The 15698-nt window shown below is 41.8% G+C and overlaps 1 protein-coding gene and 1 non-coding gene across 2 annotated transcripts in view; both read left to right on the forward strand.

The window, feature by feature from the left end:
* LHFPL6 (LHFPL tetraspan subfamily member 6) overlaps window positions 1–15698 on the forward strand; it is a 298609-nt gene that overhangs the window by 180046 nt on the left and 102865 nt on the right. The gene's annotated exons all lie outside the window — the stretch shown is intronic.
* LOC128567136 (small nucleolar RNA U13) lies at window positions 8346–8452 on the forward strand. The gene has a single exon (XR_008374790.1). It is a non-coding gene; the product is annotated as a small nucleolar RNA U13 (small nucleolar RNA).

Consider the following 15698-nt stretch of genomic DNA (forward strand, 5'->3'; position numbering starts at 1 on the left):
CTTTCACTTCCTCTTGCTCTTTAAGTTCTCGTGCCTGTGGACTAAGGGTTACAGGACCAGAAGGGTGAGAAGGTTGAAGAGCAAAAAAGGGATGAAAGAAAGGAGGACCGAGTGATAAGAAAAAAAAAGAAAAATAGAGAAAGGAGAGGGGGTGGGTAAAAGGAATATTGACAAAAAGAAGAGAGGCACAGAAAGAGGGAGATGGAGCAATATAGGTGTACAGTAGGGTACTTTGATACAACCTTAAAAAAAAAAAAAAAAAAACCACCTTCTGGGGGTGCCCAGTTGGGTGGTTCCCTTGAGGTCAGCAGCTCTTTGCTAACCTGATCAGACACAGTACCCCACCTCCACCAAGTAGAGAGGATAGATAAAAATGCTATACATCAAACCAAAACAAGCAAACAGAAAACTTTATGGGATAAAATTGGGTGAAAAACCAAATAATAGCGGTAGAAACCCTAACAAAAATGAAGTTCTAATTATTGAAATATGCAGCGATGGGAAATTATAATTAAACCAGAAAAATTGAGAAAGAAAAAGGATGTGTATGGAAAAGGTTGAACTTAAAAAACAAAACAACAATCTACAACATCCAAAGAAACAAAAAAAACAACCAAACCAAAAAAAAAAAAAAGAAAAAACACAACCAAAAACAAAGCAGTATGTATATGTTATTGAATATTGTCTGGGCAACACGTGGTCTTCTGGGGTATGAGATGTTAATCACAGTTCTGATACGACTGGAGGCTGCTAGTTTCTCAAATCCCAGCAGGTAGACACCGTAAATCTCTCTTCAGCCCACTTAAAAGGCTCTTTGAACTTGTTCACTTGCTGAGCAGAAGCTTTCCCAGGGAAGTGCTTGTCCCTGGAATCCCTGCTGAAGTGGCTATCCACTTACCCTGTGTGCCAAAACTGGTCTCCCTCTGCCTCCGAGGGTTAGGGCTGCAAGGCGGCTCAGACCCCGCCCTTAGGCTACTTGGTTGCTGGGGTACCAGCTCCCACCCAATTCTAGCTCTGTGACCGTGAGGGCGGAGCTTGCCAGGGCAGATCGCTCCCAATGGCTGCCTATGACCCAGAGCCAAACACTATTAGCTCCGTCTGGCTCAGCGGCTCAGACTGGGGCCTTAGACAAAGGCCAAAGTTCTCCGCACTGCTGCTCAGGCTCTCCCCAAGGTAGTTCAGCTGAGTGTCAAGTCCAAAGACACCAAAACAGTTCACAGGTAAGGCCTTTCTGGTTTGCAGTCTCGCTGCTACTGAACTTACAGTTGCGGGCGGGTTTAGACGGATTGAACACACGCGACCAGTTGCCAGTTTTCCACTGTTTTAGTCCTCCTCTTGGGATCCAGAAGTCTCTCGCTGACTCCCTGTATCCTCTCAGGGGTGATGATAGGCAGATCCCAGCAGCCAGAGATGCCTGGAGTCCCTATCTCCCCAGACTCACGGTGCCCAGATGCAAGGAAGCTGTTACTCGGCTGCCATCTTGCTCCTTAACTACGGATACATACAATTTTTTATTTGTTTTCTGAGATAAAGCATTCTTTTTTTTTTTTTTTTGGTTTTTGGCCGGGGCTGGGTTTGAACCCGCCACCTCCGGCATATGGGACCAGCGCCCTACCCCTTGAGCCACAGGCGCTGCCCGAGATAAAGCATTCTTAGGTGGAAGTTACTGCATGAGGTTAAATGTCCATTCTGATATACTTGAAGGCTTACAATAAAAATACTATATAAGCTTAAATTGATGTAGCATAGTCTTCATTAATTTGCCAGATGTTTGTCTTTTTCTTTTTTCTTTTGCACTCATGTCCATTCAATGATATGTTGCTTAGATATTTTATTTGAATAAGCTAGCCTTGTTTTAATCCAGAACCACCAAGCCATCACTTAAACGTAGTCCTTCCTGTAAAGCCAGTGAAAAATGTATTATTCTCTTAGGTGGAAGAATGACCCAACTCCCAAGGTAAGGCCAAAAAAAGAACGGCCTTGTATGTTTCCTGTGTCCGGTGTCTGCAGGTGAGTGAAGTCAGCAGGCTTTGCTTTATCTCTAGTGTTCATAAAAAAGCTTCTGAAAGGTCAGGATTCCAGGGAGACCTTTTTTCCTGGCATCCTGCTGTTCCCCAGGCTGCCTCCGGCACGTGCTTAGATTGCCTTTCTGTGTAGTAACAGTAAGGTCACACTCTCTGGGGGCAGGAAACTGGGACAGATGGACAACGCCAGAGGATAGCTCAGAACTGTAGAGAACAGGGCCAGCTAGGCAAGGGATAAGCATTACAACGGGAAAGGGACTGGGACCTGCTGTCTTTCACCCGAGTGGCTGTCCCAATTAATCCCATCGACGGACATGTCTGTTCTTCAGTTCTCCGGCATTTATGCCCTGGCCATTATTCCTGCTACTCTTTAGCTCTGAGTTACAGTCTTCAGCACCTTACCACCAGTATTTGAAGGGGAGACTGAACGAGACAGCAGAGAAATGTGTGTGAGACTCCTGGCGCCTGGATCTGGTCACCGTAAGCCCTATCACAAAGCCTTCCTGTCACCTTGCACCCCGACAGCTTGGGGCTTGTGAAGAAAGGGAGGAGCATGTGCCCACTGCTCAACTTCACATTTTAAGGCATTATCATGATACTGGCAATCGTGGTTTTTCATTCGCATTAACCAAGATGCAGCCCCTGCTTTCCTCTCTCAGTTGGAAGCTGTTTTTTGGAACTTGAGGATCTGTATCAGAAACTGGGCCAGCTATGTAAGAATTTCCCTTTGAAGGGCAAACATTTCAAATACTAAGTTGTATTAGTACTCCACAATCTGGACGGGTTGAAGATTATTTTTCAGTGCAATTTACTGTTTTGTTTTGGTTTTTTTTTCTTTTTTTCCGTGAAGTTTTGTCTGGATGAAACCTCAGGTGTCCTGCGGCGCCTCACTTCCCTCTGCAGCCGGTGAGGAGCGGGACCAGCTGGTGTAATTTTAGTGACCTCATTTGAACTCTGTCTTGTGCTCCTTTTTTTTTTTTTTTTTTTTAACCTTGATGTAGCTGTGCATAACACATTTTCTACAGAAAGTTTTATTTTCTTTAATGTGCTAGGGTCCCCTTGGGGCTTAATGAAGTATGTGTTCATTCCCTTCACAGCCTTGATCTAGAAATATTACTAAAGCTCACCTATTTTCAAAAGAGCAGCACACACACAGATACTCCCTATAATTTTACATGTCTGCTTTCTATACTTTTATTGCTAGAAAAACTTAGAATTTTTTCCTTAACATTTAACAGACATTATTTGAACATATACTTGAATCTTTAGGAATATTAGTTAGGGTGTAACTTGATAAAGTTTTAAAAAACAGGAAAATAACACCTATTTGCATCAACCCTACTTAATGAGACTTACTGGGAAGAGAATATTACAGTAGAGGCGTGTGCTAATAGAAAACATGTGAGGACGTAAGCCGTCATCACAATATCGTGCTTGGTGAGAAACACCTTTTACGTACTTTCTAAATGCACTACTTTAATCTTGTTAATAACATACATTCAGAAAACAAGTTAGAATAGTGCAAATGTTTAGTATAGTGGCTTTTTGCAATTTTCTGTCTTTGGCTGAGTTATATCATAAGTCGAATGCAGACCAGTTGTTTCTCAGGGAAGATTATCAATGATTAATCAATCTTGATCTTCTTAAATCGCAAAACACACACCCAGTAAAATCATAATACCATTGATGTTTTTTTTTTATCATTGTCGATCACCCAATATCTTAATTGCTGCAGAATAAAACAGGTTTTTTTTTGTTTTTTTTTCCCATATCCCCAGTTTTTGGCCTGGGCTGGGCTTGAACCCGCCTCCTCCAGCATATGAAGCCTGTGCCCTACTCCTTTGAGCCACAGGTGCCGCCCTGTTTTTTTTTGTTTGTTAGCTTTTTTTACCAGTAATATGGAAAAAATAATTTCTTTCATTGTCTCTGAAAACTATTCTTAGCCCCCCTCTTTGCTAAATAAATAAGGAACCAAACAAAATGGAGCTTATCACTGGGAAAAAACCCTGACCATTTCCACTTCAGCTTTGGCCCGCATTTCTGGGGGTGGGGGCAGCGGTGACAGGCCAGTAACTGGTGTTTGGATCCCAGCCATCTTCTGGGTAGTAAAAATAAAGTACTATCCCTTATAAGTGTGAGTTAGAACAAAACTCTACATGGCAAATTTATGGTAATTGAGGATGCTAATATGTATATGACCTTTCAAATATCAGCATTTTTTTATTCACTATGATTTCCATTAGATTTTTTTTTTTTTTTAATTTTTTGAGATACAGTTTCAGTTTGTTGCCCTGGGTAGAGTGCTGTGATGTCACAGGTCACAGCAACCTCAAACTCTTGGGCTCAAGCGATTGTTTTGCCTCAGCCTTCCAAGTAGCTGGGACTACAGGTGCTCACCACAATGCCCGGCTATTTTTTTTAGAGATGAGGTCTCACTCTGGCCCTGGCTCAGGTTGGTCTCAAAGCCTTCCAGAGTGCTAGGATTACAGGCATGAGCCGCCACGCTCAGATTAGATTGTTAATCATATTTTTCATTCTAGGTTATATTCTTTTATTCATTTATTTGACAGTATTTTTTAAGCACCTATCATATGCCAGCGAGAGGGACATTGTAAGGAATGGTGATCTATGATTTTTTTTTCTTTTTTTTTTTTTTAAGAAAGTGTCTCACTCTGTTGCCCAGGTTAGAGCGCAATGGTATCATCATAGCTCAACCTCAAACTCCTGGGCTCGGGTAATCTTCCTGCCTCAGCCTCCTGAGTAGCTAGGACTACAAGTGCATGCCACAGTGTCTGGCTAAATTTTTTTGTTTTTCGACTATGTAATCCAAGTATTTATTTATTTATTTATTTTTATTTCAGATTAATATGAGGGCACACATGTTTAGGTTACATTGTTTTCATTTCTAAGGTAAAGTTCAAGTTGCCCTTCACCAGGGGTTGAACGCCCTCACGTTGTGCACATTAGGTGAGATCCTGCCAGTCGCCCTCTGTCTCCCTCTCCACCCCCACTAGAATATACTTGTGTTTTTCTTTTATGTGGGCATGTAGTTGTTTATATATTGGTTTCATATTAATGTACTGAGTACATTGGATACTTGTTTTTCCATTCTTGTGATAATCTTACTAAGAAGAATGTGTTTCAGCTCCATCCAGGTAAACACAGATGTGAAGTCTCCCTCTTTTCTTATGGCTGAATAGCACTCCGTGGTGTACATATACCACAGTTTGTTAATCCATTCATGGGTTGCTGGGCACACCACTACTTTTTCATACTTCCTAATCCCATGTTCATTCACATTCTTTTTTTTTTTTTTTTTTTGTAGAGACAGAGTCTCACTTTATGGCCCTCGGTAGAGTGCCGTGGCCTCACACAGCTCACAGCAACCTCCAGCTCCTGGGCTTAAGCGATTCTCTTGCCTCAGCCTCCCGAGTAGCTGGGACTACAGGCGCCTGCCACAACGCCCGGCTATTTTTTGGTTGCAGTTTGGTCGGGGCCGGGTTTGAACCCGCCACCCTCAGTATACGGGGCCGGCGCCCTACCAACTGAGCCACAGGCACCGCCTTCATTCACATTCTCGACCAGGGCATATTAGGAAATACAGATTATAATTCTAACCCTTTATCACTGTGTAAGTAAAAATTACTTTTATTAATTTGTTAGATTTAGAACTAGTTGGTAATGTCTTTGATTTTCTATTAAAGTGCATTTCTTTTATTTATTTATTTTTTTTATGAGACAGAGCCTCAAGCTGTTGCCCTGGGTAGAGTGCCGTGGCATCATAGCTCATAGCAACCTCCAACTCCTGGGCTCAAGCGATTCTCCTGCCTCCACCTCCCAGGTAGCTGGGACTACAGGTGCCCGCCACAACACCCGGTTATTTTTTATTGCAGCCATTATTATTGTTTGGCAGGCCCAGGCTGGATTCGAACCCTCCAGCTCACGTGTATGTGGCTGGTGCCTTAGCCACTTGAGCCACAGGCGCCGAGCCTTAAAGTGCATTTCAAACATAAATATGTTTATTACATATGTTGGAATAACTATTACTAAACACAGTAAGGAGTATCACTGGTCATTCAGTCCAGAGGCTCAGCTTCCAGTTGACCTGGACTTCTGTATCTGTAAACGCTGCAGGCGTGAAATGCAATTGAAAACTCCCTTGTACTGTGCGGTGAGTAGTACCCCCTGTGGCTCCGTTAAAGCTGCAAACTGGAAATAAGTTTCCATTTTTGCATCTCCATGGTTGAGGCAGTTTGAGAAGGTCTGACAGTACTGGGCCGGTTTCCCAGATCAGATCCTGATACTACATCTGCTCACGTTGCTGGGCCGGCTCCCCACTGGCCAAATTCCCCCCAAGTTTCTTCCATTGCAAATCTAATCCTATTAGTTTTCTTCCCACTTACAAAAAGAGTATTATTCTTATTTTTGTCCTGAAATAAACACATTAAGGAATTCATTATATCCTTCCCGCAAATGATTTCTATCATAGGCATTTAAAATATTTCCAAATGATCTTCTTGGATTAACCTCAGTAAATTAAAAAAATATTTCGCCTTTCTAAATTTAGAGTTCCCTCATGAATGATGGTTTGAACCAAAAATTCCATTAGAAAGAATTACAGCTATGTGATTTCTCTTAATGAGACTTTCCCATATCTAAATCTGGAATTACCACCAGACATGATTGTGGCAATTCTGTACGTTAAATTGTGCACTATTTACAGAAAATGAAAGTAAGCATCCTGGAATGAATGAGGAATTTCTGTTGGGTCTAGTGCCTGCTCTTTCTTTTCATAATAACAGAATTTAATTAATGGGCCAAATTCTTTGGATAACATTGTTCAAAGTACATGGCTCTGTTGGTACATTTCCCATTTTTCTGCCTGATGAATAGATGTGTATGATGACGTGTGGGTAGATTCCTGCCCAGAAGCAGGTTGGGTTCCCAACATATTTGTTTGCAACCAGAACGTTATCTTGTAATATTTAGGATCTAAGACCAGCAGAAAAAATCCTACTTAACTCAAACTGTACCCTGAATAACAGTGCTATCCAATGTAGCCATCTTGAAGAACTTTATTTCTGTGAAAAGTCAGGCTTCTGAATATAAAGACAGCCAACCAATCTGCTCTTGCTGAGACTCTACAGCTTCGAAATAGGTGCCTTCCCACCACTCTGGAGAAGCCAGATGAGACTTCGCAGTTCTGAATATGTTTTCTGGGGATGAGGGCCGGGTGACAGTGAAGGAGAGTAGGAGCTTAGGGATAGGGTGGCACAGATCTTCTGGGTCAAGGGAATAGAATGAAGGTAAGAGGGTCTGGACTGAGGGAGGAGGGATGGAAGAGCATCTCAGATGAGGGCCCTTCTCTTTGCTTTGCCCTTCTCCCTATGCTACGTCTCACTTTCCAGCCCTTCTAAATTTAGCAATAGTTCCTGGGGAGTTGGCCAGGCCCAGTCGCACATACTTGTAATCCCAGCACTCTGGAAAGCCAAGGCACATGGATTGCTTGAGCTCACGAGTTTGAGACCCAGCCTGAGCAAGAGCCAAAGCCTGTCTCTACTAAAAATAGAAAAATTAGTCAGGTGTTGTGGCGAGCACCTGTAGTCTCAGCTACTAGGGAGGCTGAGGCAAGAGGATTACCTGAACCCAAGAGTTTGAGGTTGCTGTGAGCCGTGATGCCGTGTCACTCTACCCAAGGTACAGAGTAAGACTCTGTCTCAAAAACAAAGTGTTCTATGGAAGGGGGAGAACATTGGCCTGTACTAGGCAGAGGACGTATTTCTCTTTTCTTGATCCTTTTCTGTTCCTGTCCTGCGCTGCAAAGACTCAGTCCACCCTTGACTGACTTTGGCTCAGGTGAGACTGAGCCTCATGTGCAGAATGCGTTCAGTGTGTTGTTGAAGAGGCCTGAAGTCCAGCAGCAAGAGGGGAGGGAGAGGAGTTTCTTTTTCCAGGCTGTCTGGGCTTGCAGAATGTATAGGTTATACATGTGTGGTGTTACTGTCTTTCATTTAGGACACAGATTATGAGGCACCATGTTCTCTCCAACTCAAGAAGGTCAGCTCTGATTTTACCTATGGGATAGAATTTAGTGAATCTGATGAAAATTTGATAGTTTGACCAGGATTGCTTTTAAAGACCCTGATTCCCAGGTTGGATATATCAATTTCAAAGCAGAAAAAGATGTCGGAAAGGAAAGGCAATATTACTGCAAAAGAAAATTTTAAAAATTACAATTTTTTTCATTATAATTTCATGTGTTTCAAGATACACTGAGGGTCTGCACTGTACGAAATGGAGCACACTGTCCGTGCAAATATGAACCTTTGTGCTTTGTGAGTGTGATCACTGGTTTTTCACACTCAGGTGTGAGATGTAACTTGTTACCCCTCAAACCTTATTATGATGGGTGCATTGCCCATCTGATGTGAAAAAAGGGAAAGAAAATGAAAAACAGTACATGTTCACTCTGTGCTTCTACAAAGGGTCAGCCCAGATTTGTGGTTTGAAAGGACTTGGCCTCTAATTTATTCATTTAGTCTGTGGCTAATTAGCAGACTTGATTAGAACGCAGCCCTAGGGAACTTCAGGTCAAGGGTCCGGCTCCTTGTTGATCACTTTGTCTTCTCGGTTTTGTGGTTATTGATTACACTCCTAATCCCTATTCAGGTGACTTGCAAAGTTATGTTATCAATTTCAGAGGATTAGATACAGATATATCAAGGAAAAACCTTTACCAGAGCAAATTTATTACATGGAGTTGACGGGAGAAAATGGCACACTCGTTACAATCAAGAAGTTTGCTGTTGGGCAGGACCTAAATGAATGTCTCGGATTTACTCCTTTACTGGAGTACTCTGAGCAAGATGGTTTACTTCCCTAAGTCTTAGCTTCTCTTTCCACAAAATGAGAACAATCTCAGCTTTCCAGGGAAGCTTCGACGATGGCTGAGATTGTAATGCTCCCTGTTACACCCTGGATGGGGCCTGATCCTGGTTCACACAGACCCAGCCTTCTGAGGGATACTTCCTCCCGACCTCCTCTCATTCCTCCGTGCTCTGTAGCCGTGTCTGTTAACCACTCTGCCCGCCCTCGTTCATACGACTGCTGTCTCCCGCTGCAGACCTGGAGAGCTTGTGTGTGTGTGGGGGGGGTATTGGGGGGATGTTAATTTGTTCAATGATTTCATTTATTTCCTAGCACCTTTAAAGTAAATGGTTCTGAGTGGTGGGAGTTACAGAGCACGGGAAAGGAAGGGTGTCTCACAGAAATGTGCATGAAAGATAACAGGCTTCTTTTGTTGGGGGAAATCGCGTTGATGGGCTTCAAGCAGCAGGTGAATCTCCACATTTCTTCTACTTTACTAGGGCCTTCCAGTCAGTTTTAGTACTAAAGTCATTTTCCAGTTCATGCTCCTGAATAACTGTTCCGCTTGTTTCCTCATTTGTAAATGTGTTCCTCTCCTCGGAGAGTGTTGGAGGTGATAAGTATCATAAAGAAGACTTGGCATACAAATTATAAATAAAATCAATAAAAATATGATGGAATGACCCTTTTGAATTCTCCTTTTAAGATTATTAGCTCTTTCTTTTTTTTATGGAGAGAAAAATGCAAATGTGATGCTAATTGTGAAGATCCATCTGTTAAAGTATCACAGGAAGAAAAAAGTCTGGCCGGAAAGCTCTTCCGGGCTTTGCCGTCTCTGAAGACTCATTTTCCACCAGGCTGTTGCCATTTCAGACAAACTTTGGTGTCCTCTAAGGAAGTGTGTCTTCTTAAAAGACTCTCCGTTGCCATTTGAAGAGGCCAAGTTATTCTGACACACCAATCTTCTTTTGTTTTATTCTGCTGTACCAAATATGTACTTAGTGGACAATTGAATAATTATTTGGAAAGTAATTGAGTAAATTATGAAAAGCCGATTTTAGGTAACTATCAACCTCTTAGTACTTGTTCAGAATATCTGTTTCTTTTAATACCCTGCCTAACAAGACATTCTGAAGAATATTTTAACAAAGATTTATTGAAATCTGTTCTCTACTAGGACTGAGCACTCTCCTGGTAATTTTGATCACGTCCAGTGTAGTAACTGGGTAGGTAATTAATCTGACTTCTCTCCTCTGTGTTTTCTTAATTTGTAAAGTCAGAAGAGTTATTTTCAATAAGTCTTTACAGGTTCCAGAGTTAAAGAACCTAACTTTGTTAAAGCCCCAAATCTGTGTTCTTTCTTTTGTGTGATATGTCACTATATGGCCTAAAAATAGAGATTGATAAGGTATTGGTGTAAGGGGACTTACCACTTTCTTCTGCTGTAACAGAATACCACATGTTGAGTAATTTACAAACAATAGGCATTTATTTGGGTCACCGTTCTGGAGGCTGGGAAGTCGGACACTGAGAGGTTGTGGGAGATGAGGGCTTTGTTGCTACATCATAGTAAGGCAGAAGACTTCACACAGCAAAAATGTGCCCGAGAGACGGCAAGAGAGGACTGAACTCGCTTTTGTAACAAACCCGCTCTCAGTAGCCAACGCCATTCATGAAGCCAGGATGGAGTCACCTCATAAAGGGCCCGCCTCTCAACACTGCTACACTGGGGATTCAGTTCCCAGCACATGAACTTGGGGGGCACATTCAAACCCTAACACTGGCCCACCAAGTTCACGTCCTTCTCACATGTTAAACACATTCATTTTCTCAAAATAATTACCAAAGTCTTAATTTGTTCCAACAACAACTCGAAAGTCCCAAGTCCAGCTTTTTATCTATATCAGATATGAGTGGGGCTCAAGGGGCATTCAGATTTCCTCCAGCTGTGAGTTTGTGAACTTCCAGAACACAGTGGAGGGACAGGCATGAAACTGCACACGGGGGCAGAGCTTGGGACCCTGCAGCTTCTCTGGGCTCAATCCACACAGTGGCTTTCCCAGTTTAGAGCCCTATGCCCGCAGCTTCTCCAGGCTGGAGCTGCACATGGGTGGCCTGACCCTTCTATGGTTTTAGGGCTGCCCCATTCCCCTGGCCCCACTAGCCCTTGTCCTCGTGGGGACTCCCTGCAGTGGCTTTGCTCCTATGACAAGTCTTTGCCTAGGCTCCCAAGCTACTATTCACAACATCCTTGGAAATCTAGATGAAGGCTGCCGTGGCCACACAACTCTTAACGTTCTGTGTGCCTGCAGAGTCAGCTGCGTGTGGACGTTGCTTAGACTTATGACTTATACCTTCTAAAGTGCCAAACCACATTTGGGCCACCTTGAGCAGCCAAGGGGTGCTATCCCAGAGTTCAGGGAGCAGTACCAAGGCATCTCAGCCCCGTGAATGCTGGGGTCCCACAGGTGAGGACCTCCCTGTACACCTTATTCTCAAGGTCCTAGTTTGCCCTGGATTTCTCTGAAATGCCTTGTGGATCATTCTCAAATTATCTTGATGAATAGAACTTGGGTGTCTTCTATCCATGTTAATGTCTTAGCAGATGGTTACTTGGTCACACAAACCCTTAGCATTGCTTCCCGAACACACTTTTTTAATCTTTACATGGCCCACCTGAGAGTTTCCATATTTTTTCCATTCTGCTTCCTTTTAAGTAAGTTCCAATTTTAACTTATTTCTCTTTAAATCACTTCTCTTTTCTTTCCTTTTACTTTAAGCAGCCAAAGTAGCCACTCAGCACCTTGAATGCTTTGCTGGGTAGGTATTTCTTCTACCAGATATCCTAGGCCATCACTCTTAGGTTCTGCCTTCCCCAAGTCCTAGGACACCGCACAATTCCACGAAGTTCGTTATAACTGTACAGCAAGGATAGGGTGGCCTTTGCTTCAAATGTGGGCAGAGCTGAGACCATTCAGAATGCCCAGAACACATTATACCAGCCTTTAGTCGGGCAGAATCATCTCACACAAAGCCTATTTTATAGTCCGTTTTTGAATATTTCATATAATTCATTGAATTTTGTGCTAAAAGTGAAAAACAATTGTTCATAGGCACTAAAGCATTCTTTCTATTGAATGTGTTTCTTTTGCACCATTGTGAAGTTGAGAAATCATTAAGTAGAAGACCATCTGTATCTTGTTTCTCATTTTCATCTGATACTTCACTAAAATGGCCTTTATGCTCCATATTTCTACCAACATTCTGATCACAACTACTTAAATAATCCCTAAGAAGATTTAGGCTCTCCCTGTATCTCTGGTCTTCTTATAAGTCCTCACCAGGATGGGCCTCAATGCTCCATTCATGCTAACCCCCTCCTGCTGTGATTGATTTACTCTCATAATGTCCTGAATCCACGTATGAGGGGAGAACGGTTGTGACCTAGACACCTCCTAAATTAGGTTCCACCTTTCAACACGTGCCTTGGAGGATTAAGTTCCCAACACATGAGCTGTAAGGGACACATTTGAACTACAGCAGAGACTAATGGAAGGTAGTAGAAATTGTCAACTCTCTGAAAAAAGGAGAGATCGGTAAAGAGAAGAAAGAAAAAGCCAAGCTGCAGTTAGTTCAGCAATGGAGCCCGAGGGCCAGCCATGACTGAGGACAAATACAGATGAGTCCCTGAGTCAGTCTCACTGCAGAAGCCAGGGGTGGAGTTGTCAGAAGGAGACTGTGGTCAGTGGTGCCAAATGATGCAGAGGGGTCCACAAATAACTGGATGAACAAAAGTTCACAAAGCAAGAGAGGAAATTGAATATAGGATCATGGAGCCCAAAGAACCTCTGAGAGGTATTTAAGTTCAGTCATCTCAATATAACACACTTATTAAGAAACTGACGTCTGCAAAGGTACAACACAGGGGCAGAGCCTCACAGCCTATCAGCAGTAGATCCCAGGCCTGTCTCCCGATTCCCAGCCTCTGCCTTCTACCTTCCCTCTGTAACTAGGCAGATTCCATACAGACCCTTTATTTAGCACTTCCCAAATTTTAGATTAGAGTATTATTTTAAATGTGAACATGAACCTTCCCAGAGAGTTTCTCTTCATAGGGAAACTTTCTGTATATGTGGGGGTTGACGGGAGGAAACACAAGTGTTCAAACATATTTTTCTTAAAGTTTACTTAAGAGCTTTTTTATACTGTAGAACTTATACATCATCCTTTAACACCTGGGGATGTATTTCCTTATAGGAAATAAAAAAGGATCATGATAGGACATTTATAACAGTGTCACAGAATACTTATTAAAATACTCATTTTTTAAATTACTGTATTTAATTTTGTTTAGAGGACCTAGTTCTCTTGTAATCATACAAGACTATTTGATATTTAGAGATGCCGAAAGAATTCTTTTCTGTTTTTTAGGAGTTCTGAATTTGATGAGAAAATGGAAGCAGTGTATCAGGAAGGGGATGGACGGTTTTCCTTCATGTCCAAAGCTATAGTTGGAAAACCATGCATCACGATGAACTACCCTGGTCCTCTAACTGCTGTCTAGCTGCATTTTAAGTACCCGTGGCCAGGTGTTCTCTTGCCCCTTGTTAGACATTTTTTGGCTTCCTGATCAAGTAGGCTGTCATACCTGCCGAGCCAGCCAGTAATAAGTTTAAGAAGGACTATGACTGGATCGTATAAGTAAAAGAAAAGATCCAGGTCTTTATCCTCTGATTTTTAAACAGAGTAGACCACACAAAAGCAACTCAAAGTAAAACTATGGAGTCTGCAAAATTTGTCTTTGAGCCCGTGTCCGCCACCCTCCCCTTCATTCTGCTTCCTTTTCTGTATGATAGGACGTATCATTACACTCTGTCTCTCCAGACACTCTCTCTACAGTATCTCCTGGTCAGCTGAGCTACCAAGCCTGTGGTCTCTGGCCCTGCCCTTTAAGTCTTGACGAGATTTCTCCATCCAGGACTTGCTACGCCTTTTAGGCTCTGCAGATTGAGTAAACTTAAAAACAATTACTTAACAAGGTTGAAGTAGAGAAGAGAGTAGCCGCTATTATCTATGATTTCTAAGGAAAGACAGCTGATTAAATGGGGGAGTTAACCCCTAGCATCATGCTAATAACAATAATATTAATAATGTGATAATAAAGGTAAAGCACCTTATTTTTTTGAGCACTTACAATCTGCCAGGATATGTAAGACTTTCCATGTTATAATAAATCTGCAAAATGTCCTCACCTTTTGGATGAGGAAATGGAGAATGAGAGAGGTATAAAACATACTCAGGGACTCAGAGTTGTGGAGTTACCCCAGGTCCCTTGGACTTCAGTGCCTTAACTACTGAGCAGTTGAGTGTCTACATGGACCCAACATGTAGGTCATTCTTCTGGTGCATACACCCCTCCCGTTGTTGGGGCCATTAACAGATGTTTGCAGGTGCACATTGGGGTGCTGAAAATTCAGACTGGCTCAGATATCATAGCGATCAACAGTTCCGTGTGCCAGCCTGAAACAGTGTGACCATACAAAGCAAAACATCACTGTGCTGCAGAGGACAGTGACTGTGGATAATCTTCAGATGCAAGGTGGTTTTATAAGATGTACAGCATTGGGAGGACCTAGACAGTTAGGAACCCTTGACCAGGCGGCAGGGGCCTTGGAGAAGAAATATGTGTATCAACAATCACTGTCAGGACACAAGAAGGCAATGATTGCATAAAAATAAAAAAAGCAATGAAGAAAGAAAAATTTCTCCTTCCTAGACCAAAAAAGCTATTATTGTGTAAGACAATCACATGATAATTCAGTGATTCATTTGCTTGTTAATTTATTCATTTTTTACTTAAGCAAGCTATGCTCATTTTGTAAAAATTTGTAACAAATTTAGCCAAATAATAATAAAATTACAATTTCATAACTCTGCAGATTTTGTTAACATTAGAGTACACACACTTTAGCCATTTTGCTGCACACGTTATATCTTATTTTGGGATCTTTCTGGATTTAGTCTCCTGGATATATATTCAGTGGCTACATAAAACTCTCCCCTATCACTGGTTTTCAAATGAGTTGATCTCAGGTGCTCCTACATGCTGGAAAATTCTTGAGGTTCCAAAGAACTCTGGCTTATCCTATTGATACTTACCTTAGTAGAAATTAAAACTAAGAAACATTTAACATGTTTTATGATTAATTAATTTTAAAATAATATTCAACCCAATACAAATTAATGTAAAGAAATCTATTTTCCAACCCCCCCAAAATAGTTCAAGAACATCGTTTTACAATTTTTGTAAACATCACTTCTTTAAAGACTAGTTTAATGGAAAACAGCTAAATTCTTACATCTGTGCACTTAATCTGTTGCAATATGATGTTTTAATTGAGTATATGATAAAAATACAAGCTCATACAAGTATGTAGTTGTAAAACAGAATGGTAATTTATTTGCATTTTCAGATAATTATGAATATTGCTTTTGATGCCATGCTGACCTGACACATGGCTTTCTAAAAGTTGACTGAGGGTGGCACCTGTGGCTCAAGGAGTAGGGCACTGGCCCCACAACTGGCCCCAGCCAAAAACTGCACAAAAAAAAAGTTGATTGAAATATGGAGCCCATGAATTCTTCATATTCTGTTGTCTGTGTACGTAGTATATATGTACGTATTAAATACACCATCCTATCTTGCATTTTAGATGAGGCTTTACTGATACACGATTCTGTAACACTGCACATTAGTCATTTGGAAAATATCGATTTACTGAGTTATGTAGAGCTTCCAAATATTGA

The sequence above is a fragment of the Nycticebus coucang genome, chromosome 15 (assembly GCF_027406575.1).
Source record: "Nycticebus coucang isolate mNycCou1 chromosome 15, mNycCou1.pri, whole genome shotgun sequence".
NCBI lineage: Eukaryota > Metazoa > Chordata > Mammalia > Primates > Lorisidae > Nycticebus > Nycticebus coucang.